Source organism: Lineus longissimus, chromosome 7 (assembly GCF_910592395.1).
Source record: "Lineus longissimus chromosome 7, tnLinLong1.2, whole genome shotgun sequence".
In the NCBI taxonomy this organism is placed as follows: Eukaryota; Metazoa; Nemertea; class Pilidiophora; order Heteronemertea; family Lineidae; genus Lineus; species Lineus longissimus.
Window position 1 is genome coordinate 6,988,463 of NC_088314.1, and position 8,923 is coordinate 6,997,385.

Genomic DNA, 8,923 nt, shown 5'->3' on the forward strand with positions numbered 1-8,923 from the left:
ACAACACATTCAGGTACAAAATATCTATATACGATAAAAACAAGCAAGGTAAAAACTTTCAATATCTATATTTTTCGGCTTGGAATGTATTGAGAATTAATGCAACCGCCGATGGACTGGTGTGAAAGAAATTTTAGAAGTCGGCGGAATAAAGAATATATAAATGTTCATTGCTAAGAACTTTTAAGATTAAAATCCATTATCGCTCTTCATAGCAATTCACCTCCTTGCACCTCTATGATCCGTCACCGAAAATGAGAAGGACTATGTACATTTTCCTGCAGTGGCATAATTCACACCGGCTTTACATGTACATGTATAGGTTTTTGCGGATGACATCATTAAACTTGGACGTATGCTGTTGCAAACAGATTTTTTAAACTATTAAAATTTGATAAACGGGCTAACATTTCCAGTACAATGTACATGTAGCATTAACTCTTAGAAAATAAGGGTTTTAGCTTTCATTTCGGCCAACAAGAATGCACCCTCCAGAGGCATTTTGGCAAAAAAATTCCTAATGGGGTTTTTCATTTAGCTGAAAGACCTCTATAGGGTGCTTCTGTTGGCCGAAAAAAAACCACTGTTAAAGTGTGTTCCTTGCAATACTGGTAAGTTCTTCTTCGTTTTGACCAACAGCACTATGTACATGGTGTGTAAAATACTATATATTTTGTTACGAATCATTAAAAATGAAACTTGCAAGGTCGGTTGTCAGTCATCATCATATATCATATCAGGTATATGCCTGTACAAGTTTTTTGATAACCCTCGACAGAACAAACACAGCATTGAAATAGATCTAATAACCCATTTTGTAGCCTGACATATAGCATGTATAAACTATCAACTACATTTTGTAATTTTATATTGTCGGTCAACAAAGATACTGCAGATATGTTCGGTTTTTGATTTTAGACCTGCCATTTTCATGTGCGCATGTACAAGGTGTTAAAACAACATCGGAGGATTGAAAGTCTTACCCTGCGCCGGCAACAAAATGAAAAATGAACTCAACAAATGTGGACAAACTCTATGCTTGGAAAATTTGGTTGGTACCATGCAAGAATAACGAAAGAGCCTATCCACTGCTCCAGTCACGTCTTGATTTAGCACAAAAATAACCCTGTTTCGTGTCACAGGCTGAAGTCTTTCTCGAGACTGGAATGCAGAAACGGTAACAACGAAATTACCCATGCTCGTAATTGCTCGTGTTTCATTTTGATGCACTGGCGAAATTTTATTCGCAAATTCTAGGCTACATGTATCTTTTTTTTTAACAAAGTGACCCACTACATGTATTTTGAATGTATAGTGTCTAAGACTACATGCGATATAAAACTACAAACATGCTTATATACATGTACATGTATACAACCCGTTTCTTCTTTTGATATGATGTTACGACAGATACGGAATGGTCAAGATGAAAATGAAGGATCCATCACTATAAAGCCTGAATTTACAGCCATACGTTTCTATCAAAACTGCTAATCAAAAATTCAGTTTTTTCTAATAGAGCATTGATTTTATGCTTTTGATACAATATAAACAGGGGTGCGAAGGCAATGAAATACTGATAATTAAAGTTGAATTTTAATATCGATGCTCGCGTGATTCTAAACAAGATCTATTATTGACAACTTCTTAGAGCCACTCCGGAAAGGGCCTAACGTACATGTATATCCATCTTTAGTATATTTGCAAGGAGGGATCATACAAATGAACATCTCGTTCAATTATCGCTTTAACAGATTTAAAAAAGAGTAAAAATGTCAAACAAAAATCCAAAGAGTCAATTCCCCCTAAAGTTACACTGGAAAGTGCATAAAGCTCGTGAAATCTCTGATGCTACGTTGCAGTGCGACCCATGAAAGGCATCCTGAGATTCTCCTACCTCGTGAGAGGTGGAGTACACCGAAAACCGGTGGTGCCAGGATGACCCAAAGGAGGCCCAGGCCTATACATGTAAATTGCCATCTTTGATGATGAAACTTGCCACGCAACGGATTGGATGGATGGTTTATACACACGAACACTGTACCACAAACCTACATGTAAATAGCATTTAGGTTTGTGACATTACCAAAAATCAATGTCTATACTACTAATTTTCGATAATGCATTGTTGTATACATATTACATAGTTTGTAAAAGTGGACGTTTTGATATGAGTGGACGCGTCAGCTGCTAAGCTACATACATATCGCAAACTGGCTCAAGTGAACTACTTTTTGAGTGTACCTATTTCTTAGTGCTTCCGGTTCTTTTGGGAACGCTAGAAAACAGCGTTCACCTTTCTCGGTGTAATACCCTACAGGGAGGTTGAAAGCAGCGACTTGTCAAGGATCCTCATATGTATACCCCTGGACAGAGAGGACGATTTTTTGGACATTTTTATCCGTAAACGTATAAGGATCCGTGATAGGTCCTTGATCTCAACCTCCCTAGAGTCAAGTCACAACTTATTCCGACACTCTGTTGTTTAAGAACACAGAAAAATGGCGCACAACCAAAAACGTCACACCGGTTTTCAGCAAAACGGGAGAGGACGATTTAAATATAAAATGGAATGTATGAAGTTAAGGGGAATGAAAAAATATTTTTTAAATGATTTAATATAAACCCCTTATATTTTTCTTTATGTTTTCCGAAAGAGTTACATTGCAACCAGTTCTGGAAGCAAGTCCCAGTAATGGTCACAGGTGGTTCTGTGCAGGCTGTGCGATATTTCTATCACACCCTGATAATTACAAGTAGTTGCCCTGACAAAGATTATGCATTCGGAAATGAGGTAAAATGGGGTGAAGCCAGTCCAAGGAAAGGCTTCATGGTCCTTCCCTTGTGTTCTATCCACACTTCGCAAGTAATAAAACAATGGCAGGGAAAAGCGTCCCCCTCCATTTTACTTCTAGATGACGTTTCTAGATATATCAAAACCAAGCACTGAATCCACAACATACAACACATCATCAATCTCGCCACCAGGAGTTCTGTACTTCATTTCCGGTTCAAGTACGGGAACATCAGGCGACACTATCTTACGTAAATTGGTAATCACCTCATCTTAAGTATTATGTTCATGCACTTAATTGAGTATATACAATACTTTCAAAATAATTTCAAAGTTACAAACTAAATGTATTCACTGCTCATGCACAGGCTAAATGTTTGATGATCAATATTTTCCCCGGGGTGGGGGGCGATATCCTGTTTCCGGATTATAGGCTGGTGGTCTGACATTTTTATTTTGTCCATACGACGACGAGTCCGAAATCCCCGACAAGGACGCCTTCAAGTGCAAAACCGACACCGCCAAATCGAAAATGGAGACGATAAAAAACAGGCTGTTGAACGCCAAGTACAGCTGGAACATTGGCATGTAATCGAAGCGGTCTGGATGGATATTCAGCAAATAGTAGAAGACGAATGCAGCAATGCACGTGCAGGCAAGGGCGCACAGGAAGGCTATGATGCCAAATACAAAGGACATCATGTACATGCCCTTTTGGTCAGTTCTTGCCGCGGTGATTCCTATTCCCCCCGCCACGATGAAGAAGAATCCTCCCCAGATGCCGGCCCCCAAGTAGAAAAAGGGCACTTTGATCCCAATGATGATAGCGTAGAACATAATGGCAAGAATGCCGCACACGATGTGCACAACTCCGGTAAGATTTGTGCCAGCCATGTTGGATGCAGACTGATGTCTTCTGCTTCAAGAAATCTAGTCAGGGTATGTCTGAAAAGAGACAAGGAGGAGACAGGATTAGAACATGACAAGTTATTGTTTTGAACGATTCGGGGCTCAGAATTACAGCTGGCATGCAGGTGGTGGTCGATGTTGATGCTGGGCAGAAAGTAGGGAGTTTTCGCAAATCACCCGAAACCTCCTGAACGAAGTCAATGAATGGGATGTACTACGGCGTTAACGTGGACGTTTCGGGGGCTTTGCGAAAACTCCCTATCAAACGGCCAGGTTAACGTCTTGTCTTATACTCCCTAAACGGGGTTTATCTTAACAAGATGTCAAGATGGTTTACCCGCCGTCGGCGGACGCATGTTCTGTCCATTGACAGCCCATGGGACATCCTCTGACTGGCATTTGTCTGTCTGTGCTGTGACTAATGTCATCTGCTAAAATGCTTTCTGTGGATCTTAACATTTGAGAACCAGGTAGACGAGCAATATGCATTCTAATCATTCAGCCATCTGATCATAGCAACCGACCGGTTTCCAATGACCGAAGCAACCTAATCGATCTGTAACGACCACCTTTATTGATTAGTGTAGATTTTCGCGGGTATGAGTGAAAATGGGGTGATAATCGTATCACGCAATGCCAGTGGTTCATAAGAGTCATGTTGTTTGTCTAAGAAGACCAATGGTACAGTACATGTACATGTATATGCTTGTATAATGGTAACGTTTCCATCGCAACGTGCAACAAGGAATCTCATGCCATCATTCGGAAATCACCACGCCTGCATTACATCATATGCTGTCACAGTGCAAAACAATCGAAGGGGTAAAGAGTGCACTTCATATTGCTACTTTGAATTATCAAGACTAGTAAATGATTTTACTTCAGTTTTGTACAGAATGGTCTCGAGAATGAATATACATTAAGTTATCAGTAAATGCTGTTGCCATACATGTATATGTGTAATAGATTGACGCAAATTTATCATTAATTGTGCCAGATGAACTTTACCACATGTTAGTGAAAGTCCTATGAACCATGGTACAGACACAAACTCGAACGTACCAGGTTGGGGAAAAGCAATTTCAATTCTAACAGCTCAGTGTCTTTCTCGCCGAAATACATTCTAAATCCTTGTCTAGAGATACTGAATGTCATTTTCATGACATCAATGACATTGTGACGCTAATCTGGCATGATATCGGATATCATATGTCAGATATCACGGATATGTGTGTCGAGACTGAGAAACGTTGGGCACTGATTCAGTGAAGCTTCGAGTTGATTTCTGTTTTTTGCCGGAGCGATAGTCGGAGTAGAGAATTTACAGCATGACATCGAGAACAAACTGAGACAAATATGTATAATTGGCCAACCTTTATGGTTGTCTCGTAAAGGCCGAACTGTACAGACTATAGACGGTGTATATTAGCACTCGAAAAAACATTTGTATATATTTGGAGCAGAAAAGAGTAAATAACAAAATGGGCACTTACATGGTTTCGACCCTTAAGCCCTCCAGAAAAAGGCCATTTGGCCTATGTATTCATGTCCAGTGTGTCATATTGGCCTGTACTCAGAAAAAAACCCACTTATCGAAATGGTCGAAAAAAGGTTTAATGCGTACTCGTTTATAGATTTTGTTAGTTACTCCATTCTGGTCAAGAGCAGAATATTTTTTTCCATTAATGATCTTATTGTGGCAAAATAGACTAAAGTTCATGCAGAGATACATGAAGTTGATCAGACTACCACAAAAGTAGTAGGTAATAAAATTCGTTACATATTTAGAGTATGAAGATCGAAAAAAACAGATGTTTGCAAGCTGTTATCCAAGACTGCAGAAAACAGCAATAGATAGAAAGGAAAGTAGAGCTGGTGGCTATCTTCTATTTATTCTAATATTCATTACATTGAAACTCAGTAGGCTATTTGACATTTTCTGAGAGACCCCCTCATGGTGCCAACGACTTAATTCTTCGAATACAACCACGTCAATCTTTAATCCAAAATGCAAACACACTAACAGTGACCTTGCATGTACCTTCGTCCTTGGTATATCATGTTTTGACATATACCTGTGTGTTCAGAGAAATATATGTACATGTACCATGGTGGGACATGTCTTGGATGTACATGTACTAATAGCAGGATCAAAAGTAAATGATATTGGTATGTAGAGTCACATACAATGTACCTGCAGGCTCCATTGAGTCAGGGACACTGTTATGTCGGTGATAAGGAGAAAGTTGAGTCATCACTGATGACTTTCTCCCAAGGGTGGGGCCTGACAATAACTTGCATTGATATCGGCCTAGGCTGTATTGGCTTCATGGAGAGATTGAATGGGGAAAAAAATGGATGACGTTAACATACTACATGTACATGTATGTGGTTGTCGTAACAAAGCATTGACCCATTTTATGCAATGTACAGAACACACCGTATGCTAGATACAAATGTACATGATTTTTGTTGCCGATGAATTATTTCAGAGACACCCTGGGGAAATGCTGGGCATCAGGGACGACCATAATCTTGTATAGAACCAAAAATAGACAAAGACTACATGAAGAGTCAGTGATTTAATAATTCTTGATAGAATGTTTACAGTGAGTTGTAAACTGCACAAGAGACGGAGTCGTAATACATGAAAGATAACTCAGATCCATCTTGAGGAAACCAGCGGTTATTTTCGATTCTCCGGCCATGCCCACGAACCCTCGAGACATTTCCCTTCATGTGTTAAAAAGTGATAATCCTGTATAAAGTACTCTACACACCTCTTGAGTCTGATAACTTTCAAGTGAACAGCCATGTTAAGATATTTTGATATTGTTTACTTTAAGTGACACGCAAAAGGGCGTAGTGTGTAATAGGTGATGAAGTAAATCTGAAGAGAGGGAGTTTCTGAAATTGCCTTTAAAACCGAGGAATACATAAAGTGTGTCAAATTTTGAAGAATTCTGCAAATTTGAACGGTGAACATCATTTGCGGCAGAGATGTTGCAATTCCCACCTGTTCAATTTGGCAATGGCGGCCATATTGGAAACGGTTTTATGACCCACCTTGAACTAGTTTCCAATACCTGAATACGGGCTTTAATTGTTATAAGACTGCTTAAAAACTATGCTCTCAAAGCAGTTCATTCGAAAGTTTAACCGATGAGACAATTAAGTCTGTGAAAATCAAATCGTGGGTTCACCCTTAGCTCATAAAAATCGAACTTACACCGCTTCAGAATGCCTTAACGATCGTACAATCACCTGGTAATACACATTCCATTATGTTTTCATGTATAGTTCACAGCATATTCAAGTTCGATAAAACAATCTTTTGAGGACTTCAGTTGATCACAAATGTTATTTTCTCAATGTAACTTGGCGTTAAGTTTGCACTTACCTGTCACATTATCCAATAAAGACAAAAAATTTGTGGTTTTCTTAAAAACCCAGGAAATAAGTGTCGCCTGTATTCAAGCAGTAAAATCCTGCGTGTACGGTGTGCAATACACTGAAGCCTCGGTGTAACGACGTTGTACACATTACCATTGGGGACGCGCTTGAGTCTATTTTCACACAAATGCTCAAAGGGGTTTTGAAACACAAAGGATGTGCGGTCAAGTATGAATAGGTATGTATAATACAATTGGATACAAACTAAAATGTCCTATTTGTCTTTGACCTATAAGTACATGTATATCTATCCATTCATTAAACGTTTACATACTAGTATCAATATTCGACATAGCCGGAATTTTAAGAAAATATTCTCATTCCCGCGATGGTGACACTTTATAGTTGACGGGGCTGACTGAGTTTCATGACAAACATATTATTATATATATGTCATTGAAAGATAAATGAAGGATAGTCCATTCGTCTAATATATCAATAGATACATTCAATATTTTTTTGTTATAGACACATTTGTCAACACACCTCATTTAATGGCAATATTCTCTGTGATTGTAAGTGAAGACATCATTCTGCTATTTCTTGATAGCAGATAGTTTCTTATCAGAAAAAAAGGTTTCTTGATTCGAAAAATGGTTTTTATAAGAAACTATCTGGTTAGAGCAGATGAGTGTCCATGGTTTATAAATTAATGCATTTGGTGTAATGGCATGCGTTACAAGAATATAGAGAAAGCAGTCTGCGATCGGCTGTATTTCATAAAATAGAAAAAAATAGCAAAATACAAATACACTCACTCAGACAACACGGCGAAAAGACAGTTGGATAATTTATTTCAATAGCTAAACGGCTATTGTTACACGGACTATCAGCCCTAGGACTGCTATCCCTCGCACACCGGTTCCAATGCACTCACAATGCTACATGTAAATAAGTGGGATTTATAAATTATTGAATTATCATGAATATCATAAAGTTATCTGTTTTGGTTATGTGCATTTGTAACGTGTAATACTTTCTATTATCTACATCTGTCAACTGTCAATAGGCTAAAGACACGTATTCACGATCACTGATCCAAATTTAAGTCGATAAGCATGTGGACCGCCTTTCCATTGAAGGTATATCACATTATTCTTTTCTCAACACAGAGCAGAAGTAGAATTTTTGAAATTATCATCAAGCCATATTAGATAATTATGAAGCTTTAATTTATAACGCCCCTTTTTTGCAATCATACGTCCCAGGCCTTGGATACAGGTCACAATGACGACACGAGCAGTTAAACAACAATTTACTTATTAATATACCCTTACATCTGGATATGACAACTCTTTATCTGTTATCGTGTAATCCCATATGGTCTAGTGGTTAGGATTTCTGGCTTTCACCCAGACGGCCCGGGTTCGATTCCCGGTGTGGGAACACATTATTTTGCTATTAGCTATGACTTGGGGGAGTGGAGATTGTGTTTTATTGCAGAATTGATGGGATTGATCCACTGTTATTATTTACCTTTTTTAAAGGCAAAACAATTTGTAATTAATGACAGGTTTCACTAATATTTTATTAATTTCACAGGTGGTGCGATAGGGAACTATATCAACTACGTTATTTTTACTAAATTTTTACATGTGAATGAATAGTGAATGGATTTTACGACTCTGACTGCGACTCATCTTTGAAACTGAATCACAGACATCTAGTGACATCTTTGACCTCACTAAATTGAAAGATCTTTTTCATATCAATGATCTTTATACACCGGAGCCTTGAAATCCTAATCGGGCCCTGTATAAGAAGAAA

General features: G+C 38.4%; 1 long non-coding RNA gene and 1 other non-coding gene across 2 annotated transcripts; one reads left to right on the forward strand and one right to left on the reverse strand.

The window, feature by feature from the left end:
- Positions 1 to 616: 616 nt before the first annotated feature.
- LOC135491014 (uncharacterized) lies at positions 617 to 7,210 on the reverse strand. Its single transcript, XR_010447771.1, has 2 exons — positions 7,104 to 7,210; positions 617 to 3,739 (listed from the first exon to the last, which is right to left on the reverse strand). It is a non-coding gene; the product is annotated as an uncharacterized LOC135491014 (long non-coding RNA).
- A 1,260-nt stretch (positions 7,211 to 8,470) lies between these two features.
- On the forward strand, positions 8,471 to 8,542 carry Trnae-uuc (transfer RNA glutamic acid (anticodon UUC)). Its single transcript has one exon. It is a non-coding gene; the product is annotated as a tRNA-Glu (tRNA).
- Positions 8,543 to 8,923: the final 381 nt, after the last annotated feature.